A 15,826-nucleotide genomic window follows, 5' to 3' on the forward strand; every position below is an offset into this window, starting at 1 on the left:
ATTTAGCATATCCATAAATTAAGCAAAACAGTCAATACAGTGAGTATAGAATACTGTGATTTACAAATGAGCAAGCAATGCAATTGTTTATCAATAAAACAATCAATGAATAGAGTTTAAAATGGAAGCTACAACTTAATTTACATTAAAAATTACTAATAAATGTGCTTGGGTTAATGCTAAAAAGAGAATGTGCAAACAATGAAAGCACAAAGTATGCATCTGATCAAATAGAAAACTATGCTCTTCTTAAGCTGAAAATTTTGACCATAAAATGGCAATGTTCTGCAAAATTAGTTGATAAATTTAATTAAATTCTCATAGAAATATTAATAATAGGTCTTACTGGAAGTAATTTAATTATCATGTGTGCTTTGAATATAGTAGTTGGCTACAAGAATGGCAAAAGAGCAAATAATGACATAATAATAAAGTTTGGTTCCTCACAATCCTTTGTGTTTAGTATAAATGAAAAAGTGCCAAAACCACATATCAAAATCACAATAACAGATAGATATAATCAGATAAGTGCAATCTAAAAATACTGATCTCATAACCATTGAAAAATAGACAAAATAGATATGCTAGAGAGCAGAGGATGGAGAGGAAGAGGAGAATAGTGGTAAGTATGGAAGTGAACTACAGCTCGATAGGAGCAAGAGGCTCTGCTGTGCTGCGCACAGTGTGATGACTGGATATTAATAACGCTGCACCCACTGCAAAAATGAATGAAAGGATTCTGAATGCTCTCACAAAACAAAGAATAAATCCTTGAGGCAATATATTTGTTAAACCTGATTTAAATATTATTCAATACATACTTAAATCAAAGCAATATGGAATCTCTCTAATATGTACAATTCTTATGTTCTTATATTTATTTTTTAATTGATTTTTGGTATTTTTATTTATTTATTTGAGAGTGACAGAAAGAGAGAGAGAAAGAGAGAGGTAGAATGGTCGCGCCAGGGCCTCCAGCCACTGCAAACGAACACCGGATGTGTGTGCTCCCTTGTGCATCTGGCTAATGTGGGTCCTGGGGAATTGAACCTGGGTCCTTTGGCTTTGCAGGTAAGCGTCTTAAGTCTAAGCCATTCCTCCAGCCCGATGTTCTTATATTTAAATGAAAGTTTAAAAATATACATGATTTAAGTAGATAATCACTTAACTTGATTTAGATATTAGATACTATGCACATTTATTGAAACATCATGTTAGCCTATTCACATACATTATATATATATTACATATATATATATATATATATATATATATACACACATATATATATTATATGTACATATATATATATGTACATATTTTAAATTTTTGCTTATTTTTCTCTATTTATTTGAGAGACACTGACAGAGAGAGAGAGAAAGGCAGAGGGAGAGAGAGAATGGCAGCACCAGCTCCAGGGCCTCTAGCCACTGCAAATGAACTCCAGATGCGTGTGCCACCTTGTACATCTGGCTTACGTAGGTATTGGGGAATTAAGCCTCGAGCAGAGGTCCTTAAGCTTTGTAGGTAAAGGCAATAGCTTAACCATTAAGCCATCTCTCCAACCCTAGTTTTTATATTTTTATGTATTAATTAATAATAAGTTTTAAAGATAACCACTGATTTCAGTTGGAAGAGAGAAGACTGGGAAAGCATCACACAGCACTGCATGATTTTCAGTTCCTCTTACCATAATATGAATACAGACACGGGTCAACACTTCACGGTTTCATTAATTTCTATCTGTTAACCACCCACAATGTATCAGAATATGCTCATACACATTCCATAATGTGACATTTCACTTTATTTCAAACTTTTTATTATGAAACTTTTTAGCAAATGGTTATTTTTTTTTTTTTACAATAATGATAAAACCAAGTGCAATCTGATGTGATCAACTCTGTGTGATTTATAGTATAGGAGCTGGAAGAAAGGAGGAACTTCAGATTCCTGGCAACAAAAAAAAAAGATCACTGGTTCTTGAGAGCCCAACTTTTTTTTTTTTTTTTCGTTTGTTGAGGTAGGGTCTCACTCTGGTCCAGGCTGACCTGGAATTAACTATGTAGTCTCGGGGTGGCCTCGAACTCACAGCAATCCTCCTACCTCTGCCTCTCTAGTGCTGGGAATAAAGGCACATGCTACCAAGCCCGGCTCTGGCCCATCATTTTAAATAAATCCATTTTCTTCAACTGAGTTTCTCATATCATCTCTTATTCCAATTTTAATACATCCAGTGGAACCTTAATTTGAACAAATTGTCAAATTTTGCTAACAATGGAACATACATTTGTAACACAAAACAAATTATAGACAATGTTTAACCAAATAAAAATGTAATGGGGAGGTAATATGATGGAGAATGGAATTTCAAATGGGAAAGTGTGGGGGTGGGGAGGGAGGGAATTACCATGGGATATATTTTATAATCATGGAAAATGTTAATAAAAATTAAAAAGAAAAAAAAAATGCAAATATAGGCTGCGGAGATGGCTCATCAGTTAAAGGCGCTCACTTGCTATGCCTGTGACCTAGCACTCAGTTCCCCAGTACCCATGTAAAGCCATACACACAAAGTTTTGCATGCATCTGGACTTCTCAGTGAAAGAGGCCTTGCTGCATTCATATTCTCTCTGTCTCTCATTTTCTCCCCCTCTCTCTCAAATAAATAAATTTTAAAAATAAATAAAATGATACCAGCACAAGGGGAAGGAGACCAACACAGAGAAATATCAACTCCTACCACATCAGAGAGCCAGAGTCCCAGAGACCCCCAACACCTCATCACTGAAGCAGACCAAAAATGAACCCAACATGGCTCAGGGAAATTTTGTGGAAGAGGGGGCAGAAAGAATGTCAGAGCCAAATTTTGGGTCATGATATGCAGAGATATTTATCGTACCAATAACTGTGGGCTAAGTACACAATGCATGACCCATATACATCAACAAGGAGGGGCCATTGGGGAGGGGGTAGGTCACAGATGAGCCTAATAATGGTACCAAACTGCCTGTATTTGCTGAATAGAAAACTAATTAAAAAATTTTAAAAAAGATAAGTAAATAAAATGTAAAGAAAAAACAAAATGCAAATGCCTATGCTAAAATATTTTCTATGTATCATTGATCACAAATAAATGTGATTGTGGAAATAAGTACAAATGGAATTAAAAAACAATAGAAATTTGAATCACTTTCTGTAGTGGTGTATTTATCATGGCATGACTAAGTTGTTGGGTTAAACATATGTTTGAAGTGGGTACAACAAAGAGAATGAGAGCACCTCAGGCTGGGGAGAGCCACTGAGATGCAGGTAGGGATAATGGGATCAGAGATTTCCTGATAAAGGAGGTAGTCTTGATACTTGTGAGCTTGGTGAAGTAGCAAGAGAATACTCCAATGAATATAGATGATGATAGATAGATGACAGATGATTAGATAGACAGTTGATAGATAGATAGATAGATAGATAGATAGATAGATAGATAGATAGATAGATGATAGGTAGATAGATGATAGGTAGATAGATAGATAGATAGATAGATAGATAGATAGATAGATAGATAATACATAGCTGATATGTAGGTAGGTAGGTAGATAGATAAATAGGTAGATAGATAGATAGATGATAGATAGATAGATAGATAAATAGATAGATAGATTATAGGTAGATAGATAGGTAGATAGATAGATAGATAAATAGATAGATGGTAGGTAGATGGTAGATAGAACAGTAATACCTGAGAAAGTCTTAGGGGTAACTATGAACAACAGGTTTATCAACTGATAAGCATGATATGTTTTGAGAGTTGAGAATCTTTATCTAGGGATTCCATTTGTGTCATTTAGGAGATCAATTTTTTTATTCATCAGGGCAACAAACATATGTATGATTTTAAAATAATTAGACTCTCCAATAAGAATAGATTATTTAAAAACACAAAGAGTGCAAAGATGTGCTGATGGCGACATAAACACCCAAGAATGTACCAAGAAGTGTAAAATGAGGTGAGAACTATAGGTCTAAATAGAATCGTGGAGGGAGTGTGGTGGGAAATAAGAGGGTGATGAAATATACTTGAAAGGAAAGCAGAAGGAGAGACTATGTGGGAGGAAAGGAGCAAGCTAGAAGAGAGCAGGGGGTATAGGGAAGTGCCTTGTAGATGCAAGTTTCAGACAACAAATTATAGTAACTCATGTGCAGGAAGATACTATAATGAAGCTCATTACTGTGCATACCACCAAAATGGTAACAAATATAATGACAATAAAATGGAATCATTGTCCTACTCTGCATACAACCAAAATGTAACAAATACAATGAGAATAAAATAGAATCAGTGTCCTAAATTTGGATGTGTAGATTGTATGAAAAGTTATTCTCCCCAGTACTTCTTTTTAATATTATATTTTTGTTTATTTACTAGAGAGAGGGAGAGAAAGAAAGAGATATGGGCACTCCAGGAGTTACTGCCAGTGCAAACTAACTTCACAAACATGCATAACCCTGTAGGATCTGGTTTATGTAGAACCTGTGGAATCAAACCTGGGTCCTTAGGCTTTGCAGGCAAGCTCCTTAACCACTAAGCCATCTCTCCACCCCAACCCACAGTGCTTCTACTTGGAATGGCTACTTGGGGTCATCTAAGTACAAGTTATATCTAGATATTCTCTCCCACAGCTGAAACAAGTGCTGGACTCTGAAGCTGAGTGTTGGTTAGAGTTTTTCATGGGATGATTAATGCACAGCTGGCGCATTGAAGAGAGATATGATCTTCATTTAACCTCATCCAAATGTCTTCAATAGTAACTAAATACCTTCATGGGAATAGCATGAGGAAACTTGAGGGGTAACTGCTTATCTCTGCATTTTAGTTTATCAATCATGCTGATATCATTTTCCAGAAAAGAAGAAAGTAAGTCTGCTGACCTGAAACAACCTTATGCAGTGTGCTCTAAATTAGAAAATTGTAATGACTGCTTTGCTACTTTTTCAAACAGCTAACCCAAGAAAGAATAATGAACTATCATTATATTACAAGATTCATCAAAATTGATTAAAATGAGGTAATTGTCTAATTTTTTTCCTTCACTCCAGCAAACAACATAAATATTAAATTTTATAAGCATTACAATATGAGGTTTATTTTTTATACACTAAATTATGTGATCAGTTACACCAGTTGGAGAGTATAAAGAGTTCTTTCTCCCTATATGCCCTTATATATCTTGTGAACTTCAGTAACTTATTTAGCCCACTGAAGTGTTTGCATCCTAAGTCTTGTTTACTTCCTGCAATTTACAAAGCTTTGGAACTTACTTCCTGTGTTTTAAGAAGACTATGTCTCAATCTGGAAGTTCCTAAGGAGCCTCCCTGCAGGATGAAATGTTTCAATTTGGAGAAAATTGCTACACAATAGCTTTTGTAAAGAGAGCAAAATGTTATATTTATCTACATGTCTTTGTATCAAGCTTAGAGAAAAATAAAAGGAGCTCATAAAAGAATGGAATGAAACACTTGCTTAAGGACATGGGGATGGTAGATGAAGAGGAGGCTCTGGGGGTCTGAACAGTTTTACTCAGGCCTGCACCATTGACAAAAATCCTTAGTGGCAGATAAGGGGGACATTAAGCGAGTTTTGGTCACAGGCCTACCTCACACCCCCCAGGCACTTCCTGTAACTGATGAACAGACGTGTACACGTGTTCGCTTTGTTTTTTCTTCTCTATAATCTTCTAAGAATAGAATGTCCCTCTGTAATGCGCCAAATTCCCCTGTGTGTTTAAAATCAGTGTTATGGCTGTACTTGTAACACGTGAGTTGTGTTTTATGGTTTAACTCCCATGCTGCTTTCCGCAATGAACATTTTGTAGTTTTTCCGATAAAGCTGACACTCAGAGCAGTTCGGGGCTGCTCTCAGAAATCCTGCCCTCCAATGTATGGCCCCTGGTGCGCATTGGTTCACACCCAGCACTTTGTGAGTCACCGGTCTTACTTGTACAACACCGGACCACACTATATTCTAACATGTAATTTTAAAGCGTGATTCAGTAATGAAGACAAAGAAATGAGTTTGAACAGAGTTTAACAACACAGAATAATGAAACACTTAGAGAAAAACTGATATGATCTAATCCAAAATCTGAAACTATCCTATTAAATTACAACTATGCTAAAATGTTAATATTTGTGTTTCTAAATTATTTGAATAATATATATTATTTTCCTTAAACAGCTATTATAGAATGGAAATGTTTGAATTCACTGTGTTATGGGGTCCGGTTTTGAATAAGTAAGACCATTCATTGACTCAGGGAATGTGAGGCAAAGTTTTATTGAGTAAAAAGAAAGAAAAAGTAGAAAGCTGGTGTATCAGGTCTGCACCCCAAAGGCTGGGATATCAGGATGCAGCCTTGAACTGCTGGAAATATCAGCTTTTATTAGAAAAAAGCATAAGATGTTCATTGTGAAAATGGGATGGAAGTTGAAATACAAAGTTAGATAGAACTGAAGCAAGAGACAGTCTATGCTATATATGTAATCACAAAGGTATTTAGGATCAGAGAGGTACAGGAAGGTCATGGTACATTGCACAGAGGGGGTCATCCCATTTCTTAGATAACAGAAAACACCTGCATTTTGCAATAAGGCCTGTGATAATGACTCCTGAAACTTCTCCTTTATCTGTCAGGAAGATAATCTTGGGTGGTGACCACCATTCTGTGTACCTAAAGGCAAGGGCTAAGTAGGAAGATGTTTAAGCAGGGCTATTGTGTCCCTTTACATTCCATTTTCCATTTCCCCCTCTGACATGATATTAAGTCAAATCCTAGACTCATGAAGAACAATGTCTAGGATGGTTTTATCTAAGGGTGTATATTGTGTCTGCAATACTCTGAGTTTAGCAGAACTTATTTTATTCTTTATATATCTACCTAGAACATTAGTAATGCAAGGTTCTTTGGTAAGGCTTAAGAGCAATAGCATCAGGGGCCAGCAATGACAGAGATAAAGGAAAACTGCCATGGAAACCAACTAAACATAGACTGAAACCAATTATTACTGACTTGTCTATGAAATTTTCTTTCTTTGAGGTTTTCTTTAACCAAAACCAGTGTATCTAGGATTATTCCTGACTGGCATAAAAGTAAGAAATTTTACCTAAAGGCATACATAGGCCCCCTTGTTAAAAAAAAAAAAAAGAAAAGAAAAGAGAAGAAAAGAAAAAGAAACCTAATTCTCTTTTATATTGTCCCCTCTACTTTCACAGCTCTTGGAGTGGTTAGGATGACCTGGTGGGGGCCCTTCCAATGTCCCAATAAGGTGTATCTTGATCCAAGTTCTGTCACTGGCCTGAAAGGGCTGAGAATAAGCAAGGTGTGTTGAAAAGCAGTTTTACTGCTGTAACAATGGACTACAGGACTCTTTGTAAGACTTGAATGGAATGGAAGAAGGCTTTCATTGGTAAAATCATTTATCTGTTCAATAACCATCCAAGGAAGGATGGGGGGAGGTTCCATACATAATTTCAAATGTAGAATGTAGTAATTCTTTTTACATAAGGAATACACCTAGCCATTAACAAGGTGAAGGGAAGGATTCTACCCATCCTGTGCCCATCTTTAGGGTTAATTTAGTTAAGGTCTCTTTCAAGATCTGACTTACCCTTTCTACCTGTCCTGAATGATAATAGGCATAATGTAATTTCCAACTAATCCCTAACATCCCCAGTCAATTTTTTAGTGATTTTTGATATAAAGGCAGGCTCATTATCTGACTGTATCTTGAAGAGCAACCCATAGCAGGGAATTATTTCTTGTAACATTTTTTTTCAACTACTATTTGGGCTGCCTCAGTCTTTGTCAAAAGATCTTCCACCCATCCTGAAGAGGTATCAAGATAAACAAGTAAGTATTTATATCCATACTGATCTGGCTTTACCTCTGTGAAATAAACTTCCCATTATTTAATGAGTCTGTTCCCTGCCCTTTTGCCTCCATTGGTGGTACCTTACCAGAGTTGATATTTGTCTATTGGCAGGCCTGAGAGTCCTTGATGACTGAGTCCATACTTAGGAAGAAAAATTGTTTTCTTATTAGCTCAGCTAGTTTTTTTGTTTCCTAAGTGAGTTCCTTCATGTAGTTGCTTAGCCAGTCTCCACCCTAGGGCATGTGGCAGCAGCAGTTGTCCATTCTCCAGTTGATACCAACTCTGTGGGGTCTGTTCCTTTATCAGATGCAAGGTGAGCGGCAGGTCCTTTTCCATGTATGTTGGTTGCTCAGGAAGAGTAGTTGCTTGGAGGGTGACCAGACGATTTGACAGATGTGAGAGACAGTACTCTTTGCTGCTAGGCCTTCCAGTCTGTTCCCTCTTGCTTCTGTGTTCTCCCCTTTCTGATGACACAGAAAATGGATTATGGCCACTTTAGTAGGAGCCAAAATGATAGCATATAAGTCCAAATTTCATTTTTTTCTTTTCAATTTTATTAACAACTTCCACGATTATAAAAAATATCCCATGATAATACCCTCCCTCCCACCACTTGCCCCTTTGAAACTCCATTTTCCATCATATCCCCTCCCCCTCTCAATCAGTCTCTCTTTATTTTGATGTCATGATCTTTTCCTCCTATCATGATGGTCTTGTGTAGGTAGTGTCAGACCCTGTGAGTTCATGGATATCCAGGCCATTTTGTGTATGGTGGTGGGGGGGTACATGCTGTAAGGAGTCCTACCCTTCCTTTGGCTTTTATATTATTTCTGCCACCTCTTCCACAATCAACCCTGAGCCTTGGAAGGTATGAGAGAGATACTGCAATACTGAGCACTGCTATCACTTCTTTCTATCATGATGCCTTCTGAGTCATCCCAATGCCACTACCATCTTAAAAGAGAAGATTCTCTACCAAAAGTGAGAGTAGCATTAATATAAGGGTATGAACATTAATAGAAGTGCTTACTGGGCAGTTTGATAAGCATAGCATATACATTTAGCCAGACGGCAGCAGATGTTACAACCCTAGGGCTCATGACTACCCCTGTTTTAAGTTTTCAGTATCAAAGAGGGCTGTTGGTTTCCATAATGACAGGTGTGCCACTATTGCACCTATTGGCTCATTTGGCCTGGCTGACAAAATATAAGGCTTGCAGTGTCCACTGTTGAGTATCTTCACTGGAGATTTCTCTCTCTCTCATTGAACGGCATGCAAAATAGCTTCTTCTAATTTTCTGTCAGCTGGTCTACATGTAGGAGGCTATTAGCTCAGTTCCAGCAGGATTTCTCAGTGGCCTTACAGCCCAAGTTTGTGGAGTCTTCAGCAATAGGGTCTTGCCATCTATTACTGGTGGGAAACCAAGGGCTTTGGCAATGGCCTATAATGCTTGAGGGACATCAGGGAACTCCCTGCCCAACAATTCACTGGAAGGTATCCAATCCCTGGCACTGAAACTTTTCTAGCACAATCTATGGCTCCTCTTGTTCCATTGTCCAAAAAAGTAGGTTTCTATATGATTTATTTATATTCTCAGAGGGTTTGGTTCACTTTCCTTCCAACTTCCCTTTACACAGTCTCTTCCCCTGACCTCACTTGGGCCAAGCAAGTGGCTAACTGGAGACCACCCATCAATGTCTGGCGAAAGAGGTTAAGGGACCTCCAACTTCAGCAGTGCTAGGATCCCACTCTAGTCATATGGAAAGGAAGACTTCATCAATAGCATTAGGGTTCTCTGTGAGGTGGCTGTTATCTCACAGCACTAGTTTCTAGGGGTCCATTCAGATTTTCTCAAGTTCCTCTGTGGTGGAGAAGGTCTGCAAGAGTTGCTGACAGTCCTCCTATGTGAGCTTATGGGTATAGAAGACTGTCTTGAGAAGGGACATCAGTGACCCTGCTGTACGTTAGATTTAGGTTTAGCAATAGGAATGGAGATGCTGGGGAATTGAACCTAGGTCGTTCATTAGGCTTCCAAAGATTAGCACCTTAACCATTAAGCCATCATTTATTTGATGCCATTTTTTAATCATCTGTTTATATCCTGATATACATTTTAGGCAAGTCTGATGTTTGCCTTATGTAAGGAGTTTGTAACTTGATCAAGTAATTTGACTCAGTTTACCTATTTAACCTTTTGTCTACTGAGAAATTTCATCTAACAGATATGACTTTAGGTGTTCAAAAGAGAGGAACCACAATGAGAAAGTTATATGCTACTTGTCATTCCCTTTTACTTATCAGAGACAATTGGCCATCTTGTCTGTGGACACGATCAGGGAGACACATGGCTTAAACTTGCATGAGATTTGAGATAAAGGGGGTGTTATCCCCTTTTCAGAGTCTAGCTTGTCAGGACTTTTAAATACCATATAATAGTAAGTAAGAGCAACAGGAAAAGACAGAGCAGAGAGCTAAGCATCCTAACATCCTTGTCTTACTCTGAAGTTGCTTGTTTTTACCTAGAAAATTTATTTTACCCATTTGTAATACATAAAGTGTCTATGTCTAACCTGGTTAGACCTCCAAAGAATATGAATTATATCTGTGCTTATGACTTTGTGGCCCACCTAGCTCAGGAAACCACCAGTGTCTAATGTAAACTGAATTGGCTTTAAGTCTATGTCCCTATATAAAACTTTTAGATCATCTTTGAAAGTCTGTAAACAGTTGAAAAATCTTTAATTTTAGGCATGGTGTTTAAGTTTATCTTAGAAATTAGCTTTCCATTCCTTCTAAAAGGTAATTAATTTTTGGTCTTTTTAGCTTTTACATCCTTTACATACACACACATCTTCATCCACATACTATTTTCAAGAAGAGAGAGAAAGAGAGAGAAAGAGAGAGAGAGAGAGAGAGAGAGAGAGAGAGAGAGAGAGAGAGAGAGAGAGAAAGAATGGGCCTCTAGCCACTGCAAAAGAACTCCAGATGCATGTGCCCCTTGTACATTTGGCTTATGTGGGTCCTCTGGCTTCACAGGCAAATGCTTGTTAACAAGTTTTAAAAGAGATTTTTTCAACAGAATGTTTTTGACCCTTATCTTCAAAGACAAGGACAAGACAAACACAACACCAATCACAAACATGCCAGCAATAAAGGCTCTCCTAACACTGCCGCATGGCTGCCAAACTGAAACTGAACCAGAAACAGATGTGCTCTCAAACCAGAACTGAATCAGAAATAGACCTCCATCAGAAATCTCTGAATCAGAGCCAGAGAGGGCCATTGGTACGTCCACGGTGACCTCGCCTGTGTAGCAAGCAGAGATGCTTCTGTACTGGATTAGAGCTGAGGACAGAGGGCCAGCACTCCTCGGAGGGATGCCCCCGGTGACCCCTTGGCAGTCAGTTACTGTAAAGGTTCCTGCTGCCCATGAAGTCACGACGACCTAATTGCTGGCGCCAATGCTGTTTCTTTCCTGCTTTCTTCTAGCTGTTTGTCTAAGAACAGCTAATTCAACACTTATTAGTAATCATGCACGCAATCAGAGTACAAGAAACAATCTAAGCATTAAATGTGCCCCTCCTATGATTAGGGCAATGGAGGAAATGTATAACTCTACTAGGAATAAAAAATTAACTCTAGAACAGTTTTTAGATGGTGTAAAGTAAAAACAGCTTATGATGTTTTAAAACAATACTGAGCCTGAGAATATAAAAGTAGAAATGTTGATCGGTAGTGTTCATAAGAAGCATGACAGTTCTACAGAAAAGGAGTTACAAAACTTAGGCATTCCCACCAGGAAACTTCCTGGGGGGTATGTTCAGTACTTGATCAAGGGCAGATGGTGGACTCCTAGAGCTGGAATCTACTTAGTTCCACTCCCCTATGAGGGAGGATATGATAAATTCGGTAATAGATGAATGAATTATAAAGAAAAAAGGAGACTATGGCATTCTCTTCCATTTATGAAATGCTTAACAAGGAAGCGTAAGCCTTGGTGTTTATACAGTCCTTGGGGTATAAGAAATAAGTAACCTGTTATTCACCTTACACCTAGTTTCTGTTTGTATAATGTTGTGGTCAATGATACAAGGCGTCCTTCTTAAAAAATGGGTACAGTTCCTGCCTGATCAAAATTACATGTATGCTTACAATAGAACAATACTTAAGATTGTTTAGATTAATGATTTCTGAAATCACTTGTTGGCTTGCTAAGTTTCCCTGTGTAATCTGTATAAAATCTTCATGAAACCTTCAGTAAATTGCAGCAGCATATTCAACTTAGAGTGTGTCTGTCTGTCATTTCCTCGCCGAATCCCGAGTTCTCCTTGAGCCTTCGCCCTTGTTCTCCCTCGGTCCTGATCTCCCCGAGAGTCAGTCCGCGCAGGCCATGATTAGCACCTTGATTCCTCATCCAGGAGAATTAATGCTGCTTCCAGCTTCCCTCTTGGACCCAGAAAAGCACACAAAACCAGAAAACAAGAAAAAAATAAAAACGAAAAGAAGAATGTTGGGAGAAAGCACCTCTGGAGGTTTGTTACCCAATAAAGGAAGGGGCTGGCATTCCTAGGCAGAAGTTCTTTGTCAATGGTTTTCTAACAACTCCAAAACCAGAAACACACAGATGGATAGAGATAGGGTTCTTGGGTCGAGATTGGAGGTCCTTCCCCAGTTTGATTGCCCCAGTGTCAGGGAGAGAGTCCTTGAAATGTGGATCCCGGATGAGCCCCCAAGATGTTATGGAGTCCAGTGTTATACAAGTAAGACCATCACCTCATGGAATGTGAGGCAAAGTTTTATTGGGTAAAAATAAAGAAAAGGAAGATAACTGGAGGATCAGGTCTGCACCCCAAAGATCATGATCTCAGGAAGCAACCCTAAACTTCTGGGAGTGTCAGCTTTTATTAGAGAAAACTACAAGATGTTAATTATAAAAATAATATGGAAGTTAAAATACAAAGTAAGGCAGAACTGAGGCAAGAAACATTCTATGCTTTGTAGTCATAAAGGTATTTAGAAACACAGAGGTATAGGAAAGTCATGGGACATTGCACAGAGGGGGTCATCCCATTTCTTAGATAAAAGAAAATCCCTGAACTTTGCAATAAGGCCTGTGATAACAATTCCTGAAACTGTCAGGAAGATCATCTTGGGTGGTGGCCTCCATTATCTGTGCCTAAATGCAAGAGCTGCACAGGAAGAAGTTTAGTCAGGTCTATTGTATCCCTTTTCAACTGCTAATTCTCAGTTTCAGAGAAAAATCAGTTAGATCTGGTCATCACTCTATGTGGTCTGTAGGCCAAAGGGTGACTTTGACTGATTCAAAGCTGTGTCCACATTATGACATAAACTGCTAAGCCTAAAGGAGGTAATTGGTGAGCATGTGTTGAATGAATAAATTATTAGACCAATGCATTATTTCAGAGGGACTTTACTTAAAATTAATGTTAGGGGCTGGAAAGATGGCTTAGTGGTTAAGCGCTTGCCTGTGAAGCCTAAGTACCCCGGTTCAAGGCTTGGTTCCCCAGGACCCACGTTAGCCAGATGCACAAGGGGGCGTGTGCATATGGAGTTCATTTGCAGTGGCTGGAGGCCCTGGCGCGCCCATTCTCTCTCTCTCTCTCTCTCTCTCTCTCTCTCTCTCTCTCTCTCTCTCTCTGCCTCTTTCTCTCTCTGTCTGTTGCTTTCAAATAAATAAATAAAAATAAACAAAAAAATTTTAAAAAAATTAATGTTAGTTTTCTTATACTATTGAATCATTTTTCCAATTTCTTTATATGTTTCTGATATTTTAAGAACATAGTAAACAAAGCAGAAAAGAATTTTTTTATTGTTAGGGGTTATATATTTATTGCTTGTTTTGTAAGTATTATAATAACAATAGTTATTTTATAACTATTTTTTGCTGATTAATGCAATTGAGTTTTTCACATAGGAGATATGAAAGTTGAACTGAAGATGAAATAAAATTATAGGTATGCAATTAAGCTTATTGTTTATCTCCTCTAAATTTAAATTTTAGTTGCATTATAGCCAAAAAGATTTTTTTCCATTAATTATATTTTTAATTAGTATTTTAGTATCCAAACTAATGGATACCATTTTGCACATATATGCCATATTTTATACTTACTTTTCCCTCTCCTCCTATTCCTATATTCCACATTATCATCATTGCTGGCTCCCTTTTCTTCCTCAAAAGGTGCTCCCTTTAGTACTCATGTCAGAAAAGAAGCCCATGACCTTCTATTTTACTCCTTCCCATCCCTTATTATCATTTATTGTAACTTGGTCTGGGAAATATGTGCTGTGTTTACATGCACAGATAGAATGTATTAAATGACATGCATTTTCTTGTCTACAGGATTATTATCAGTTAAGACATTGTTACTTCTTGAGATTCTTAATGAAGTAAATTATCACCTTGAGAACAAAAACAGATACAAATAGAGATGGTGATTATCAAATCTTTGTTCTACTTTTAAATTTTAGTAAACTGTGTCACAGGGTGCAGCTCATTGCTTAAATATGATTACTAAAATGACTTTTGTGCATCCCTCAGCCAATAGCCAACTAGAGAGTAAGATTTCACTGTGGTAAGAATCACAAAATGTGTGGACAGAAAAGAGGAAGGAAATTCATGATTCCTTCCTATAAGGCAGTATGGAATATACACCCTTAGACACCCAGCAGCGTGAAATTATGGTGCTAATGATTTGAACTCACTTATCGTGATAGTTTGAAAAAAAGCACGAAGTTTGAAGTATGCAACATCTCAACAAAGGTTTTTAAAAATCTTTTGGAATTAGCTTAAATTAGTTTAAATTTGCATTTAAACATTTGAAATATAAAAAAATATGGCATTGTTAAGTAATTATAAATAATAAGAACACTTACAGAAGACTGGAGAAGGAAATATATTGTCCTTATTCAAATAATGTTATTTCTTTCCTTAGATACTTTCAGTATTCTTGTTCTTTATTCTCTAGTCAAAAATGGTTTTTATAGATCAATTTTATAGAATATACATTGTTATTGCAAAGTAGTTGACCTCAAATTCAGAGCTTTGTTAAAAGACTAATTGACTTACTCTTATTACCATACCAGATGCTAGATATATCTAAAAAATTGATCAAATTGGCCCATATATGTGTCTACACTCCCTGTATTTTAGCCCTTTTACAACCCGGTATGTTCTGGTTTAGTCATAGTTCTTAGTAACACTAAGGATCCCATATACATATCTTTATTCTATAAAGTAGCTTCTTCATTTGATCTTATATTGAACTCAAAATTGGGAAGACAAAATAGAAGTTTAGATGCTTGAAATATTGTAAACCAATCTGTTATTTTAGCATATCTTTCACTAGACACATAAATCTTATGTATCTACCACGACTAGAATGAAAAGCATTCTACCCAGATTTTATTTGCCATTAAATACAGTTTAATATGATGTGATTTAAATATAATTATCATTCAAATAAATGTATAAGAAGATAAAAAATAAACCAAATAAGTGACCATATGTTTATCTAGTCAGAAAAATCTCACTCTCTTGAATAATGAAATGCTTTTGATAGTTTAATATGTAACTGTATAGACTCACAAAAAATATAGAACCAATGCAGAATATGAGTGTTCTTTGGTAAACCTCCTTATCATTCATTACTATTATCATTTTTATAAATAGTTTGATAAGAAAGATTATACATACTATAGTTATAATAAAAATTCCATACACTAAGGGAAAACAGTGTACCTACTGCATCACAGACTGATTATAGCTGTCAGAGTGTCTCAAAGCCTAAATAGTATCATAATCCATTTGTCCTGAGATAAAATTGCATCTTTATAGGCTGTAGTGCCATCTAGCTCACTTTCTAGGTATTTACT

The sequence above is a fragment of the Jaculus jaculus genome, chromosome 13, assembly GCF_020740685.1.
Source record: "Jaculus jaculus isolate mJacJac1 chromosome 13, mJacJac1.mat.Y.cur, whole genome shotgun sequence".
Classification (NCBI taxonomy): Eukaryota; Metazoa; Chordata; class Mammalia; order Rodentia; family Dipodidae; genus Jaculus; species Jaculus jaculus.